This window comes from Gobius niger, assembly GCF_951799975.1.
Source record: "Gobius niger genome assembly, chromosome: 1".
NCBI lineage: Eukaryota > Metazoa > Chordata > Actinopteri > Gobiiformes > Gobiidae > Gobius > Gobius niger.
In genome coordinates this window covers 22,260,295-22,278,979 of record NC_136852.1, presented here as the reverse complement: position 1 = coordinate 22,278,979, position 18,685 = coordinate 22,260,295, and the positions used below count along the sequence as shown (strand labels likewise).

The 18,685-nt window shown below is 41.0% G+C and overlaps 1 protein-coding gene across 2 annotated transcripts in view; it reads left to right on the top strand.

Moving 5' to 3' along the window:
• Positions 1-607: 607 nt before the first annotated feature.
• Positions 608-18,685, top strand: part of LOC306963887 (galactosylgalactosylxylosylprotein 3-beta-glucuronosyltransferase 1) — a 70,487-nt gene continuing 52,409 nt past the window's right edge. Inside the window, exon 1 of one of the 2 annotated variants that reach the window (XM_079557643.1) lies at positions 608-1,103. The gene's annotated coding sequence lies outside the window, so the exon portion shown is untranslated. The remainder of the gene's footprint in view (positions 1,104-18,685) is intronic. The other variant, XM_079557644.1, reaches the window with a different exon arrangement.

Here is an 18,685-nt window from a genome sequence, read left to right as displayed (position 1 = left end):
CAAACATTTATATCATGTCTTGTCTGAGTTTTGCAGTTCCAGTTTATATTAATAGTCAAATACTAATAAATCTGAATGTGTTTTTTTTCTTTTTGTGCTTAGAAAACTGCAGTCCAGATGGCTTCCCTGACACAACCCTCGCTGGGCATGGGACTGGCACAACGAGGACAAAGGTTAGAGATTCATACTACATGGCTTTGCTATAATAAAAATAGTTGTTTAGTACATAGAAGGACAAATTGTCTTGTAATTTATACATTGATTCAGGTGATTATCTTATCGATCCAACTCTCCCTGTCATGACTTTACAGCTGAAGCCATTTTTAATCATTTAACCAGCTGTAAAGAATTGCCCATTAATCATAATTGCGACGCACACTTCACTCCGTCATTATATTGATTTAAGGTCACCTCTATGGAGCGTACGCACATGTCATAAGGCATTGCATCACTTGAGCGCACTGAAGTGACTTCTATTGTGTCTGTAGTTATTTTATCCACAACACCTTCTGTCTCTTCTCCCCCCCCCCCATCGTCGCGCAGTGCTATAGCCCACCCTGCTCCCAGCTTTAATGGTACATGCCATTAGAAAGCCCATCTCTAAAAGGGAAGGAGGGGGTGGTCTCGATCTCAGCTAAGAGGCTACTTTAGTCCCCCCCTGCCACCCTCCTCTGGCATAAGCACATTCGCAGATGTCTCTGCACGCGTAGAGCCGATCCCGCGTCACGACAGTAGCAGCGAACCGCGGAGGGTGAAGCGGAGTAGGACACGAGACAAGGAGAGGAAGGGAAGGGAGGGAGGAAGCTGAAGCACAGCAACACTTACTAGTCTGATGAGAAGAGAGAGAGAAAACCAGCACGCTTTATACTCCGGTCTTTTTTCTTTTTTTTTTAACCCATCATCTGAGGCATGAAGGCGGCTGTCAGCTGTAGCATAAAACAAAGGGATGCTTTCAATGCTGCCTCTCTTCTTCTGACAAGGGACGAGCGAGAGGAGAGGAGGGACGTACAGCGAGGGGCAAAGCCAGGATTTCTGGAATGAATGGGGAACGCTCCTGCCGCATGCCGTGAAAGAAGAGTCAACCAGCGAAGTCTCCAAATCGGGTGAGAACCATCTATTCACTTTTGTTTGTTTAACTGTGATCGGCGAGAAGATAAACAGCCCTTGGAACAACGCTGCGCCGCACACAAGATGAACCAATTTCTATGCTGATCATGATTAGTCCAGCGCGAGGGGAGATTACCATCTTTGTCAAACCCCTTTGGTCCATGTTTACAGAGCGGCAGTGCAAGTGAAGACGGGGGGTGGGGGGGGGGGTAGACTATGCAGCGTTTCAGAGTGCAAGAGTGATGAAAAGAAGTGCAGATAATCCCAATGATGAGCATGTGTGGCTGCTGAGATAGGGAATGGACATAGCAGAGATTGCTTTACACGAGTGACAAGGAGATGCTGAGAACAACTTGTGCTTCGGATTGTCCGTAAATGCATAAATAAATCAATGCTTGAAGACAGAAGCAAGTGTAAGGTTTTCTCCCGTCAGACAGACCACTTTTACTGGTGACCCTCGGGAGCTATACAGCAGCTCTCAGACAGAAAATAACAACTTGTCCGCTCAAGTAAACAATAAAAGGGCCTTTTTATGGCAGAAAGGTGTCGGGACTTAACGGGATGGCAGCTTTTTCATCTTGACAGATAAAGATGATTGTCTCAGGTACATACAGCTCTACCACAGGAGCAGGTGCATCATTTGGCTGTTTGCTGATGTCACTGTTTTAAAGACGGTGATTCAGGGAATTTACATTTTCAGAGAAAAATATCTATTTGCATTTTTCTGTCAAGCATCGTGCTTAGTTACATTTTATTGAAATCAATCCATTTACAACTCTGAACAATTATTTTATCTAAATGAGCAAAGCCCTGAGGATTTGGTAATTGCAACTGCGATATTGGCTCTATTGCAATTAATTATGCAGGACTATGGTGAATTGACGACGTCTACGACAGCACTTGTTTGCGTTTGCAGCTAAGTAAGCATCATACTGGAACATTTTGCACAATGTCACTTTGCTGCCAAGGGTTAAGTCCTCTGTTCTTGTTCAGGAGCCAAGAGACAGGACGCTCCCTGGAAGTTCTGACCGGTCCCAGTTTTGCCCAGTGACACCCCAATGACATCAGGCATTATTTACGAGGCAAATGTTGTTTTTCTTGACAACACTGGAAATTCATAAGCAAGCTCACTCAGCTTAAGATAATGATGTCTATTTATACTATAATGAAAACATGACTAAACAGAAAAGGATTACATCAAATTAATGGCAAATGCTATTGAAGCATGGATTTGATGTTTGTCCTCGATTTCCTTCACATGCATAGGCTCCAAAAATCTTCCATCTGTTTTGTGAAGTGGTTCATTTAAACCAAGGACTCTCAAACATTTTGGGACAGAACAGAAAAAAAAAATCCAAATCCCTGAACAACATGCTCCTCTTCCCCATTCAGTTTTGCTGCAATGAATTCAATGGTTCAAGACCAAGCATAAAAGTATTTCTGTGAGGTTTTTTTTTAATGTGATTTTTGTCGATGAAATTGTTGTTTCCATCAGCAATTCACCCTTCAGGTGATACCAGGGAAACTAAGGCTGTGTGGTTTTCAAGAAGGACAATCAAGAAGGACTGCCTGAATATTTGGTTCTCAAATAGATCTGCCGATTAAAATCACTGCTACACAAAGAGAATATTAACAGTATTATTATGTCTTTACAAATCAGTTTCCACACGTCGCCCCCACATGTTATAGGGACCATACTCTCTTTCTCCATGTGTAAATGCCGACTGTCAAAAGCCCATACTTGCTGGCATAGACATGAGGCCGTGGTGACCCCTTTTACTGTGAAAATAATTAGAAAAAGATAAATACTTGAACGCTTCCAGCTATAGGCCATGCTTCAGACAATGACCTTCATGATAATAGGTTTCGCAGACAGTGTTGATAGATTTGATAGACTGCTGTAATGTGGATCTGAGCTCAAATGGGTGTAAATTCCAGAAGCGATGAAAACAGTTTGATTGAACATAAAGCATATCTTCTGAATAACTTGCAGCTGCACATCACTGATACGATGAGCACTTGTCACTTGCTGGTTCCTTGATTAATTAGAGGAGAAATCAAATGCTGGTAGCCACACTAACAAATTTACACTTGGTTAAACTCATTATATCCTAAATATTGTATAACTTCACTTGCTTTGGAATGCACGCGTACATTTCTTGTGTTTCTTGTGCTGCCAACCATAACAACTGAATGCCATTACTGTGAGATCAATACAATTAAGGCTTGTTTTAATTACCAACAGATATTACTGTATGCTGATGTCGAGGGCGCGTTCCTCCAGCTGTTTTTCACATAGGTGCCAGCTTCATGCTCCTATGGCTTTGCACGCACTGATCAAGTGTATATTTAGTTTCAGCTGGTTGGGCTTGGTCAGCAAATAGCAGGCAGGTCTCATTTACAGGAGCAGACGGCTTGTCGCTTCATTCTATGTTCCTTAGGACCACACAATGCACAAGAGTGCAGCGCGTACAGAAATCCAGGCTTGATGGAACAGCTGCTGTACAATACAATAAGACCGGGACCAGGACGTGTAACAGGGCAATTTACTGTTCCCACTGTGAAAATAATAACAAAGTAGAATAAGAAAATATAACATCTTCTATGCTGCAAACCAGTGTGAAATTGTTCATAATTACCTCAGATGCTGAATCAGAAATATACCTATTTACTGTAAGGCCACACAACAGGAAATATGTTTAGGGCACTTTGGTGTGGACTGTTTTCTAATTCCATATCTGCATGTTTGTATGAACTGAACCATGTCCATAACTCTGCGTGGTTTAAAAACCTGTTCCAATTCAGTGAATTTGTGAAGCAATACTGAAAGAATACCGCATAAAATGATCACCCTGATGATTACTGCCACCGCAAGCACTATCAAATAAAACAATACGCATTGTTAATCTGTTTGACATTAGACGCGTACAGCTGTTGTTAATTTATATGTTCATAGTTTCCCCTATGCATGGCTGGATATGCAGATGTGCCCGGTGCATATGTTCATCAGCATTTACCCCTTCAACATTTCACACATGACTGCACTCTTTAATAATGCGCACAGAACCCGACAACATACAAAGGCTGCAGTTGGCCCGTGTGTGTTTTGAGCATTACTGACAAGATGGGAGCACTTTTGAAACAAAGGGGCAATGTGTGGGTGCACGTAAAAACCACCTCTACGCACCCATGGTTGAGATGCTCTGCTTTTTTTTTTTAACGCCGCTCCGACGGTCAAAATTCATTTATGTTTGATGTCTGTTCTCTGAGTGCTGCAGGTTTCCCTTTGAAGGCAGGCCGACTCTCTCTCTAGATTGAGTAGCGCAGCTGTTGGGCCTTAGGCAACAGAGAGGTAAAGCGGTACGGAAAAGATAATTTTGACATTATTGTTTATTTGTAGAAATGCCCTCAACACCATTTTGTATTGTTAGTGATTCTATTAGATCAGCCTTTTATACATTTGTGTCTAGAAGGTCTTTGTTATTAGCTTGCTTTCTAGGCATCATTTAGCGGTTTCCAAATAAGGGGTCATTGATGAAAATGATGTTGCAGAGGGGTTGCATCATACAGTAGCTCACACCGGGACGACCACAAACCTGTCACCAGTTTACCGCATTTTATTCCTAAAACAACTTTAGATTGACACTGACCACGTTGACATGCTGTGATCCCTAATTTTGTTATTCATATTTATGTGAGGTACAGTATATACATTTAAATATGTGACCAAACATTTTTAGGCATGTTTTTGTTAAGGAAACTCCAAAAAACAAAGAAATCTGGGAATGCTTGAACTGATTTTGTGCCACACCTTGAAAATATCCTGTCAGTGTCCTCCCACAAGTACTGGTGCTATGTCAGATCATTTGCATTTGAGATAGCAAGAAGAGTAAATGAATAACAAACACGCGTTTTTCCCCGTCCTACAATGCGCCTTTGTTAAGAAAATTCAATCGTCGAAAAAATGACTGTTCCTTCTGCAATCAATTTTGAGGCTTGTTTATTATATTCAACATAAATCTGCCCTTGCTCTATGCTCTGTGCCTGAGCCATTAATAGCGGCACAGCTTAAAGAATAAATCTGAAACCTAAATCATGGGAATACGCGATGACAGCGTTGGACTGTGGCCTGGGGCGGTCCCGGCGGCGGAGGCTTAAATCATACCGGGCACTTGGCCTTTTTAATGAACAGCTCACAGGCAAAGTTATGGCAAAGCGACACCTAAGGACAGTCGTACGGCGTGTCTCTATCTCTATGGGTTACCCTCCACGGGGCTCTTCAACCCTTCCCTGCTGCCGATTAGGACAGCCCCGATGCTGCCTCATTAATGTCCTGTGGAGGACTCTGAGGGCCCACAGCACTGCCCTCTCTCCTGGCACAGCAGTGCTTTGCCAAAGGGAACAGCAGCAGTAAACTGACCAGTGGGGCACATCTCATTTGAATCTCAATTAACATTTAGAGTTGTTCAAACGATTTAAATCCTTTTTAAATCGCTGCTCAAAACCCACTTATTTAAACTTAGTGAATCACTTTGATGTGCTTTTGTAATGTCCTATTGTGATTTTATCATTGTATGTCATGTGAGGTGACCTTGGGTGTTTCGAAAGGCGCAGACAAATAAAATGTATTATTATTATTTTTTTAATCCAGTTGTTTTTTAAAGGCGTATTGTTTTCAGCAGTAGTTCAGTATTTACTATGAGAATCTGAGAACTGACAGCTTTTACAAAGAGCTGACGTTTAACAGATTAGTTTTAAAACGTGCTTCATTTCTTAAGGGATTTGCTCCTAAAGCTTGTAATACTGTTTGCTGATTCAAAAAGTAACACTGGAGTGTTTTTTTTTTTACAGTTCCCTCTTTTTCTTAATGAATTTTAGTTATAATCCCATTATATGTATTAGTGGTTACCCACAGTCCCTTGGGGCAGTGGAGCTCTGTTAGAAAACAGGCTGTATAAGAGACAGCTGGCCGTCTGGTATCAGTTCATTTTCATTAGCCTGGACTCCGACTGGAGATGAGAGTCAGAGCAGAGATGCTGCTGAAGTGTGAATTCTCTGTATATGTCCCCAGCCTCACATTCACAGTTACACACTGTCACTGTCTATGGGCTAAAACAATGGAGCCTGCACCAGCCTGCAGCTCTCCCTCCCCCACTGTCAGAGTCTGTTCTGCCACACACAGCCACCCAGAATAGCAAACTCGCCTATTCTTTCGGATCAGACATTTACCATTGCATAAAGCACGTGACGAGTGTATCCCAATGTCTTTTATGGTGAAATGAGCTTAGCCTATAATCAGCGTGCCCCGTCTTCAGAGAGGTTGGTCTGCACAGTGGGAGGCAGCACATACACTGAACAGTCCTTCTGACAGTGGAGTCAGCAGCCTGTGACCGTCAGTGCTGTAATGACACAGGGCTCCCTTTATCATGTCACTCCCCATAATGATGATAACATGAGCTGACAGTTAACACTAGACTCCGCTCTTCTGTAGTGGCACTGGCCCGAACACTATCGCCAATTATAAGACTTTAACAGAGAAGTAACGGACTCCAGCATTCTGCCAATCTCGCTGGTGTGGTTAAGGGTGCAAGCATTTTCTAAAAAGTTGCAGCAATATGAAATTCCATAAAACTTTTCGAACCTTGATCATGTTCTTGAAAATGTTTTTCAGCTTTGTACAAACGAAACACCACTGTGGGAAAGCGCCTAAGCTGCTAAGAACTGACCATATTAAATTATGCTAACTTTATACCAACAGAAAATCCTTTGTTAGTATTCACTTTTGACCAACTGCAGCTCCTTTTTAGTTTTGCTACTGTAATTGCATCCACCTTCAACCCGTGCTAACCTCAATAACCGCATATCCCTGTTTTTCAGACACAAACAAGTCTTGTTTTGAGACACAAACCACCGTTCTCAATTACCCTCTTCACAAAATCCTTGGGGGTTTACGGCAAATCCCTCAGCTTTAGAAATAACTGACCAAACCAAGCGGTGGGGAGAGATACGGTAGCATCGCCTTATGAGCTCGCTCGTTCATTAGCTTGCAACGCTCCCCCATTGACAACATGGGCTAATAAAGGAACCTGCCTATTACCTGAGGGCTTCTGCACCTATAAAGTGGCTTCATTGTGATGCAAGTCGTCTCCGCGAATCATTAAACTGAGCAATTACGAGACAGAAGATGGCCCAAAACATTGCCTTATATTTAAATGATGCTCAGGAGATTTGGGTGGACGCACAAAAGGGATAAACGGAAAACACATAGTGGCGTTTCTTTGCTCGTGAATATATGTGTTAAATCCATTAGGTGGTAAACATTTTCAAAGCAAAACAGATTTTTTGGGGGGACTTGGTTAGTTTAGTACTGACGAGAGCTGAGCGTTCGCAGTTGCATGTGAGGGTAAGCAGACATTGTCCCATTTTTGGTCGATGTAATGATTCTGGCAAAACACTGACCTATATCCCCAGGAGCTGTGGGGGACATTTGCAGTTGCAGGATCATGATGTTAGTGGAATAAAAAGATGGAACGTTGGATTTCCAAAATTATTCGTTGTTTTACTGTTCTTTTTTGGTAGAAAATAACATAATAATTTATCATTTGTTTTGCTCTTCAGTATTTTGTAAAAGCAGACATTGGTGAAAAAGGGCTTTGTTCATTGTGCATTTATTTTTTACGTTTTTGATCTAGCAGGGTATTGTTGTGTACATTACTGTGACGACATTGCTACCTGAAAGTTGGGAAACATGTAGACTCATCCCTGTGTAGAATTGGGGTGTTAGAAATGCCATTGGACAGTTAGGAATGAGTCGGGAAATGTAGGTTGTCCTTCTTTAATTGTTTGTAATAAAGGAAAATGAGATATAAGACCTTTAAATTAAAGCAGTACTAAGTAACTAATGCCCCTAGAGGCCATAAGCGCCACTGCAGGGTATCGTAGCACGTTGCAGTTTTTTACTCATTGTCTGTGAGAGTAAATACTATGCTGACAAAAAAGACAAAGGGAGAGAGGGATTTTGTACATCCAATTATACAATGGAGTAAATACTGTTTAAGTGGCGCTAGCCCGCAGTTAGCATTGCCCATTAGCCTATTAGCTTCTTCTTCGTGATTCCATTAGTGTGTATTGGTGTCTCCGACCCGGCAGCAAAGTTGCAATTGTGGTTTTCTGACCAGAGACATCAGGGGGAGATGAAAGTCATCCCATTAACACTTGTATTACCCCCAGAGGGACTACGAAAATGATTTATTAAGGTAAACAAGTTACTTAGTACTGCTTTAAATACAGTGCTTACAAAAACCTCAGTCTACAAATAAAGAATATTATGACAGTCACTACCTCTATTTTTGCCTACCTTGAAAACAAGATGAAGCAGAGAAGTGAGTGACGTCTTTACCATTAATCTGATTTAAAAAGCACAGCATTTTGCAATGTACTGACAAACTCCTTTTGCAGATATTAAGGTGGCATATAGGTTACACATGTGAGCGTTTTCTTTGCCAACAATGGCAAAGCTCTTTGAATGCACCAGAAGGAACTGAATTTGTGTCAGGAGTCTAGAGAAATACGTTTCTTTTCATTTCATTTTTATTCCCTTGGTCTCTTTAATACCGTACGCTGGAGTCAGTCTGAAGTTATTGTGTGACTGTTTAAATAGATTAGTGAGAGGAATGAGAGCTGAGCCACTTGCCAAATCTCAGTGTCACCCGGAGAAATTAAAACATGTTTAACGCAGCTGTTATTGTTATACACCTGAATTATTGTCCTTATGGTCAGTCATTCATCAAATTGTGTCAAATTGCTGTTAGTTACAAAATGATGAACACATCAAGTGTCCTAATCAGTATTGGCATCCACATAAAACAAATTCACATTAGTTTAACCTCTTAAATTACAGCAAATGCCCAACGTCGGTTTACTTTTGTAAAGGTTGTAGCTTTTTAAACACACCAAACTGGTTCCCCTGAAGAGCGCATTTGCAAAAAGATACAGTAAAGGTCATTGTAAAAAAAAAAAAGCGAGGCTTGTAATTTACTTTTTGCAGAGCTTTGTTTTTAACATCCATATCTATCACGCATAAAAGGTGGTATTTTGCATTACTTTTTGACTTTTTGGATTATTATACTAAGAAATGCTGCTCTCTCTTTGAAACACTTGGGGTTGTGTCTCGAACCACAACACATCCCTCTAACAAAAACATCAGCCGAAGCTTTACAACGCAACACACTGCAGCCCACTGAGAGACTAGTCCGAGCGAGGGGAGTGGCTTATGGACAATGCTCGTTGAACCAGGAAGAAAGGCCAGGGGAAGGTTGTAGTAAGCTATACAAGATCATTTTAGCATTTAAGTGGAATCCGCTCTCAGTCAGCACTCAGAGAGAACAAAATAAATACACATTCAGAAAGATACATAGACTTTCTGTTGGATTTTGGCCAAATACAATTTTTTTCCCACTGTATCTACACAATAGTTACTGCATATGACCATGTGGAAACTAGAAATCTACATTTTGTACTTGATCATGATGCAAAGCTCTAAAGTAATATTTTCAAGACTTTTAATTTGCTGTGTTGTGCTCTCACTGCTCTTCAAATATTGTCACCTTGATCCATTTTCTACTTGTTACTGAATACTTATGCTCAGAGGGTATGAAGAGCAGTTGTAGAAATTGATTTGTTGTTAATGACTTGAAGAGCAAGGTGACCAAGACTCCACTAAGTCTGTCCTAAAATAACAAGGTCAGTGGAGCAACATGCAAGTTCACAATTTACCAACCTTCCTTTTAAAATGTAATACTAATTACCAAATATTTTAAGTTTCCTTCCATTAGACGTGCATTTAATGAATGCATTTTGAAGATGAGCTGCCTGACCTTCTTAGCATCAGCGTTCCTTTGCTTTAAGCTTATCCTAATACAAGTTAATTAGTGCAAACAAACCATAAAGTAGGGATAGAAAAGTAAGGCGATTTTACAGTTTGTTGGCCTAATCTCTTCAAGGACTAAAGATGGTGAGTTGAAAAAAGTAAAAGGTGTAAAATTAGGTGAGCATAGATAAAGCTAATCATAAAGTTGAAATGAGAGTCTGCTCATGACAGTGACCCTCTCTCTCCTTAATTTGAATAAGCAGCTTTGATATGCACGTTTACAAATGCAATCCTCAGGGCTACAGCAGGTTGCCCCCGGCTACAGCTCCTCCGCTTGACTCTCCCATCTGACTTCACTTTGAATATCATGGCTATTAGGTTACATGTAATATTCTTCAGAGCGTTTCATAATGAGATGGAGGATTTGTTTATTTGTCAATATGTCAACTGTTAATATACAGATGTTTTGCCCTGGTTTATGGTGATTATTTCTATTTCAACCACGGGATCTGCATGAAACAAAAAATAACCAAAAAAAACATAAATGTCTACTCAATCAGCAATAATGAGCTAGGGTGAAATATTTATTTCTACTACGGTTTTAGAAATAAGTGGGTGAATGCACTAACGATCAAAATGTGCACCCCTACCAAGAATTCTATAGGCCTGTGCCATCTTTCTTTCATTCAGAAGATGGACAAACACTACCTTCAACAGGGCAACAAGTTGGTACATGTACCAATATCAAACAGTGTATTCTGGTCTCTCTACACCATTGCTCCAGAAAGAGCATCTCCTGCTACTGTTCAAATCCTGTAAGTGTGTCGCGTTTTGATCTTGAAAGACTGTTTTCTTAATGTATCCCTTGCTCCTCAGGCCCAAAGTCTAAGCAAAATAAAGCAAAAGAACTGTGTAAACGGTTCATCAAGCAGGAAATTGCATCCTTTCCAACAGAAAAAGTTGCAAATATGGTGCTTGTGCCGTCTTTCTCTTCATTAACATACTGTCCCACCATGAAGACCTCGATGAACTGCCTTAATAATGTGTGTTCGGGACAAAGCTGTGATGTTTAAATGAGTACTTTGAGGTCTTGCTGAGCAGTGTACTTGTATCTAATGACACATACTGCATGTCTGCTATGCCGTAATAATTGTTTATACTGTGAGATGGTGTGTCTGAGAGCGGTTATCTCCTGCGAGACGTGTGGCGATCAAAAAGGGAAATGGCAGAGACAGCATTTTCTCGCTCAGGTGGTCCCCTACTGTCATCTGATTGATCATCTGGTTATAGTGTTTTTTTATAGCTATTGTTGTTGGTAAAGTGACTATAATGATTGTAGCAGACGATAGGGTAACATACTTTTTAGCTTAGAAGTTTAGATATTAAAAAGTATGTCTTTGTGTGCTGAGGTATCAGTATCTATTCATCATCTCGGAGTTATAAATAGCCCTTTATGTAAATAGTTTTGTAAGCAAACAGTGGAGACACTAATCAGCATTTCTGTAGGTAATATGCATATGTGATGTGTGTCTACGCTACATGCTCCCAGCACACGTGTCTTTTGTCTTGGATTTGTTATCAGTATTGAAACAGGATCATTTGAATGAACGCCAAGAGGCTCTGTGATTACATGCCGCGCAGTGTACTGCCAATGCTAAAGATAACGTCAGACAACACAATGTGCAGCAGGCGGATAGGAGCGCAGTTATATCACACACACCACACTGGGTTTGGAGCCCTGAAACAAATGCCCTTGTGTGATTGATTACACGCTACAAGCTAATGAGATAAACAGAGCCTGAATCGATTGAGCCGAAGAGGAGTCATGCCACAGGCGCGCTGCGGCTACATTCACACACAAACATTTGTAAACCTATGAACAGTGTGTGTTTTATCTTAGAACGATGCCAAGTCCTAACCAACGTTGGAAGAGTTAGAGGTAGTGTTAAATAACTACGGCAACCCAAATCACGCAGAATAGACTCATCATTCAGTGAGGCACTTTCAGAACGATAACGCTGCTTAGATGTGGGGATGGATCTCCCGGGCACTAAACGGCGGTCGCCCACTGCTCCTGACAGGTTTCTTTGAAGGATGGGTCAAAAGCAGAAGTTAAAATTCCACTTAGGGACAGTAAAGTATACTTTAACAAATGTCAGTGTGTATTGAAGACATTAAGTACCAACAAGAGTACGTTTTTTTTTTGGACATCTTGGCACTCACAACTTAATTGTGACAGATGGATGGAATACTCCATGTTCTAATAAGTAATTGACTTAAGTACATGCTTAAGTGGGTCAGTTCAAAAGTATACTCAAACATAAAGGTTCTCCCCACCTCACATCCTCTTTCACATTCTTTGTTGGCAAAGGTCAATGCTGTTGACTTCAGCGCAGAAACCAGCGTCGAGTGGTCGGTTGGAGAAAGCACTGAAACAGTTATGACATAAGCAAATTGTACCACGAGCATCAGGGCTAACCACAATTGAGTCTTACTGACAACAGCCATTAGCCTTTCACCAAGACAGTGATAAGAAGAAAAGAAAAGTTTCACCGAGTCCTGGCAAACTTGACATGACATCTAAATGTTGCTCAGCATTCTGTACCGCTTTTTTCTTGTCTTGTCACTATGTGACTCACAATTCATAATCAGACATTAACTTCTTGTCTATAATTTATCAGATTTGTTTTATACTGCCTTTATGGTAGATTTGTAGATCTTTTTTTTAATGTAGGTTATGAGCATAAAATGCTGTTATGTGAAATTGCAAGCCAAAGGCGAAATTCAGCAATTTGTTGTAAATGGAAGACAATATTCTTCGCCACTGGCAAATAATGGTCGCTTGAGGCAGCAGTTTTTATAATATCCTTTGGGCTATCTCACAGTTTATTTTTTGTTTTCCATTACATTTCAACTATTAATCAGCAGATTAACCATTCCATCCATTTCCACCATGGATGTCCAGCATGGATGCAAAGTATTTCATAAAATACCAGAAGGACAGTCAGAGAGGAGGCATGTTCTTGTTTTATACATCAACCCAAAACATGCACAAAAGGCTCATCCAATGCTGCTCAAAATCTAGGTTGCAAAAAATGCGCGGTGGCATTGAAAAAAAAATTTGAGGGTAAAATACCAGAAGGACATTCAGAGGAGGCCTGTTTAATTGATTGCTTTGTGATTGTGTCACTCAAGTCTGCCCGGCTCCACAAAGGACATGGGGCCAGACCATCAGTCAGGAGAACGAGGTGGAGAAGGCTATAGAGAAACTGCACGAAATGGATGTTTATAGCTTCCCCTTCCCCTGCACAGAGGACGAAAGGACACAATTGCGTTAATCAAGTGATAGTAAAGATGTGGAGTTCAAATACTATATTCAGCCTTCCACAACCAGAATATCAATATATCAAAGGGAGCAAGTCAGCTATAAAACGGCAAAAGTCATTTCTTCCAAACGCTTGACTGAACAAAGCTAGTTACTGTACTGTATATTTAGTAAAAAAAAAAAAAGGCAAATAGGAGGATAGATGATTTTTCTGGACCTGGCCTTTTCACCCTGTACTGAGGCAGAAATACGTTTCATTTTATTATTATCTGTGGCCACTTTGACAATAGTTTGATGTTGAAAAACCAATTGATTTAATAAAACCTTTTGCATGAGTAACCTTCAGTTTTGCGCCACGAGGCCTGTAATTATCTATGCTAATTGACATGTGCTGCCCAAGATCTGACAAACCCCGGAAATCAGGCTTTTAAAATCATATTCAAGGCTGAGAAGTGGGATAGGAATCGATAGCTTTCCTGCCGCGCTATACTGCTAATGAAAAGCGTGCAAGTCATGATAATGGATATGGATTTTGTGTGTGTAGCTCATGTTTTATTCCCATATAATGTTCAAATCTTTATATTTAACGGTGCAAAATATGATTAATGCTACGAGTCCCGGCTCTAACAATTTGCTCGATATCTCTGGCCTGCTTTTCATTTTCTTCCGACCTGAATTGCTATGTCCAAAAAAGCCTACGAGCCAATAAATAAAGAAGAATAAAGAAGGGAAAAAAAGAAGAGGAAATGTTTTGGAAATTGGACTTACATTGAAAAGATGCCAACGTTTTTCTCCACATCTAGGGGGCTTCCTTTTGACAGTTTTTGGCGGTCGTCAGTTGTAAAAAGGTTGAAGATGTCATGTTGATTTTAACCCCCACCTGAGCCGAACACATTTTCTCCAATTTGGCATTCCCCAAATCTAAAAGCTTCTTTAAAAAAAAAAAAGCACCAAAATAGTGAGAAAAACAAGATAAAAATGTGATGAAAATGCAATCATAAAGTGAAATAATATGACCAAAAATTAACAACAAAAGTGACAACAAAAGCAATGAAAACGTGATGGAAAAAGGAATAGAAAAAGTGACAAAAAAGGCAAGGATAAAGTAACAAAAAAGTGACAAAAAAGGCAAAGATAAAGTGACAAAAAAGTGACAAAAAAGGCAAGGATTAAGTGACAAAAATGTAATAATAATAATAATACAATTTATTTATATTGCACTTTACATTTCAGCGAAACCTCAAAGTGCTACAGCAGATGAAAAAAAATAAGATATAAACAAAAATAACATTCATATAGTAAAACAAAGCAAGCAAACAAACAAATTAGTCAGAAAAGGCATTTTTAAATAAATGTGTTTTGAGGCCTTTTCTAAAGACACTCTGGGGAGCCCTCAGGGACTCTGGCAGGGCGTTCCAGTCTAGGGGCAACTGCCTTAAAGGCCCGGTCTCCCATTGTGGAGAGCTTGGTCACGGGCTGGTGTGGGTGGAAGTGGACCGTAGGCGCCTTGTGGTGGTGTGTGGAGTAACTAGCTCAGTGAGGTATGCCGGGGCTGTTCCATGGACACACTGGTGTGTGAGGAGGCAGATTTTGTAGTGGATTCCGTAATGGATGGGCAGCCAATGAAGGGACCGGAGGACGGGGGTGATGTGGTCATATTTGAGTGACAAAAAAGCAATGATAAAGTGACGAAAAAGGAACAAAAAAGTCACAAAAAGGTGATTAATGCAACAATACATTGACCGAATTGCATCAAAAAGAGCCACAAACGACCATGTGATGATGAAAAAATTAAACAAAAAAGTGACGGCAGCAACGTGAGGAGAAAATGTGCTCATGTTAAGGCGGGTGGTTAAGAGATTAAACAGAAAATCTCAGACGTCCAGGTGGATACATAAATAAAGTCAAATGAAACAATACAGCTGGGTATTTCGGACCAAATCCCTTCCTCCAGGTGGTAGCTGAGTCCCCACTAGATCGGACGGTGCACACAATGTGTTTGTCCGTGACTGAGAGCTGTTCCTGTACTGCCACCCACTTGTCTACTCACTTATGGCATTCATGTATGGTTGCAGGCCTTCAGCTATGAAACGTTGACCAGGAAATAATCAAACCAATATTCCCAGTTTTTTTTTTTTTTTTTCCAAATATACAAGCGATGACTATGTTCTTGTAAAGTGGGAGGTCTAGCCTGCCATGCACTTTGAGTAAAACTGTGTGGTTGTAACCAGCGTGTTTGAAAACACCTACAAAGCTCAGCGGTGTAAATATAAACGAACTTTCAACTGGAGGCAGATGCGGCGCGTGGAAATGTCAGTGCAGAATAAAGAGAGAGGGGTGAGCATTAGCCTGTTAACCCCGCTGAGAGGCAGGAGAGCGGCGCCGCGTCTCTCGCGTTGTTTGTAATGAGCAGGACCTCGGCTTTCGCGTTCAAGACTTCCCGGTGTGTCTAATGTCTGTGTTTGCATCCGATCTGTGCGTATGTGTCTGAATTGTTGTGCGCTTGGCATTACAGTTGTGTGCTGGATGCGTCCCGCTGCGTCTATCTGCCAGGGGGGTCCCACTGTCGGGTTCCTCATGCATTTGTATGGACGGCCTGGTGTGTGGTATTTGCGGCTGCTGATGATACCGTTAGCAAGAGGGATAGCGCCTGGCATAGGGTGAGTCATTTAGTGATGTTTTCTTTCTTCAGCACAGTCTCTCTGCATAAGACTATGGATGGAGGATGCTTGTTTGCGGTGGTCACAGGTAAATGATTTCAGTTAGAGAAAATGTCACGGTCCGGTGTTGTTACTGTGCCGCTGCCCAAACGTTGGACAGATGTTGGGCCAGGCTGATGGTCTGAATCACCTGGCTGGAGGATCGCCTACTGTGCATGTTTTTGGAAACCGGAGCACCTGGAGGAAACCCATCCAGACGCGGGGAGAGAAACAAACTTTGCACACTTCACCACTCAGCCACCGCATCAGTTGCCTGTGTACTTTGCAGCCCCAATGAATCACATAAACACATACATAAATAAGAAAACGTTTTATTACACAGCAATACCCATGTTGGCTCACACACATACAGTTTACACACAGTTACTTAAGTACCTGAGCTCTTAAGTCACAAAGTTTGCCGATTAAAAGTAAGTCTATGTGACAGGCTAAGTCCTTTCTCTTTGCTTCCTGAATGGGTTGAAATCCATAATTTAAAGCCTTAATCCCCTTGCAAAGTACAGTGACCTTTTAGTGAACATTTTGGAGCCTCTGCGCAAATGTGGCTGCAGAAAGGGAACTAAAGGGAGCTGTTGTCCCGACTTATAAATAGATATCGGTTTAATGAGGTCACTCTAATGTGCAGCTTAGAAATATATGAATTGGGCCTGCGTCCCTTATCACAGATGCTGTTAAGATGGTGTATTCTATTTGGAGCCATTGGGGCCAGGGTAATGCTGTTTTTCTGTAAAAGTAAGTCAAATTCAAAGTGAGAAGGCATACAGCATATACATTGTGATAGTTACACTTTTATGTGTTTTATTGAAATTCAAAAAGCCGAAAATCATGCAAGGTCTTCTGTCTGACGGTCAGCTCTGTTTGCACAAGCCATTCCACGGTGTTGCTTTTTGACAAAGTCTACACCACAAAAACAGTTACTTTATAATGTGTTTCTGACTTAATAATGCATAAAGATGCAGAGCAAGTATAAAGCTCCATCGGCATCCAAAGAAAGCCACTCTGCTCAAAGTAACCCGCCACATTCTGCCGTGATGGGAATTTGGGAAGGAGCCCAGCATGTGATTATATTTCAAAGGACAAAAAACGGCGGAAAAAACGGAGCGAGGTGTCAGACATTCAAATGCATTATTGATCGCGGAGTCAGCGCGCCATTATAAAACTCATTTTAACAACACGCCGTCATCATTGAACACATTCAACTGCGCCGCGCTTTACTAACCACCTGATCAATACAGTCTCATTCACTCTGCCCTCACCGGTGACAAGCTGCGATAATGGCTTCTGTGTCCACCGGCCAACCTGACACATGCTACACTTGTAACATGGGCTACTATAAAAGCCCACTGTAAAGGTTTGGCAAGCTGTTGTAAAATGTCTGGTTATTGGTGTAGTAGTCACATCAAGATTTTAGATGGACTTTGTTGTTCCTGTAACAAAATACCTTCGTAACCCAGGCTTCAACGCTGTTTCCCCCCCCTTAAAGCAGTACTAAGTAACTTGTTAACCATAATAAAGCCTTACCGTAGTCCCTCCGGGGGTAATACACTTGCAGCTTTCCTGCAACGGGTCGGAGGCCCCAATACACACTAATGGAATCACGAAGAAGAAGCTAACAGGCTAACGGGCAAAGCTAACTGCAGGTTAGCGCCACTTAAACAGTATTTACAGCCAAGTTTGAGTGAAAAAAAATCTCTCCATTGTGTAATTGGATGTACAATATCCCTCTCTCCCTTTGTCTTTTCTGTCAGCGTAGTATTTACTCTCACGGACAATTAATGAGTGAAAAAACGTAACATGGTACGACACCTGCAGTGGCGCTTATGGCATCTAGGGGCATGAGTTACTTAGTACTGCTTTAAACTTCCCTTAAACAGTGCAGCAGCTGTGGACGCATCTCCATATCTTGAGGTTTGATCAAAGGAGCTGGACTTCTCAGCAGAGTCAATGATTTAAAGTTCAACCAAATATAGCAATTCTAAATATAAGTCTGTCAATCAATAAAGAGTCAGTCTGTATATTTCATTGTGTACAGCGACCATTGGAATCCACCTTGTTATCCTTTTTTTTTAATATACTTGACAGCGTTTTCACAGTATTCATGCATTGACCATAACGTTCCCTTTTAAAAAACAATCTATCAACAGTGATTTTTGGCAAAGTTATGCAACGAACTGGAAATGGTGAAGCGACCCACTTTTGGTCCAGATCCATCAGTTGAAAACCAATATATTTACGAAAAGGAACAACTCTCAGATGGTCACACTCATAGCCAAAATTGTTGTGAAAATTAGCAAATTATCTTTCCTGGCTGAAAGATTTTGGTTGAATCAGAGAGGAGTCATTGACTGACGTGTTTTTAATCAAAAAGCTTTGGAAATTCACAGAGGAAATTTGCAACACCTATGAGGCCTTTTGCAGATCCGCTGGGTGCAACTGAAATTAAATTAAAACTCGAGGAGCAAAACTAAAAGCAGCGAGTCTTATCTGATTGAGACACTGTTACTTTGCGTAAAAAAAAGATTGTCAGGGTTGAAATGTTCTTGTAAAAACAAAACCTGAACATTTAAGCTGAGCCAGGGAGCTTACAACTGTGGTCTTCGGAGAGAGATTTCAGTATGATCCAAAAACGTTAACAGAAATGTTTTTGCCCAAGGAGGTGTCTCA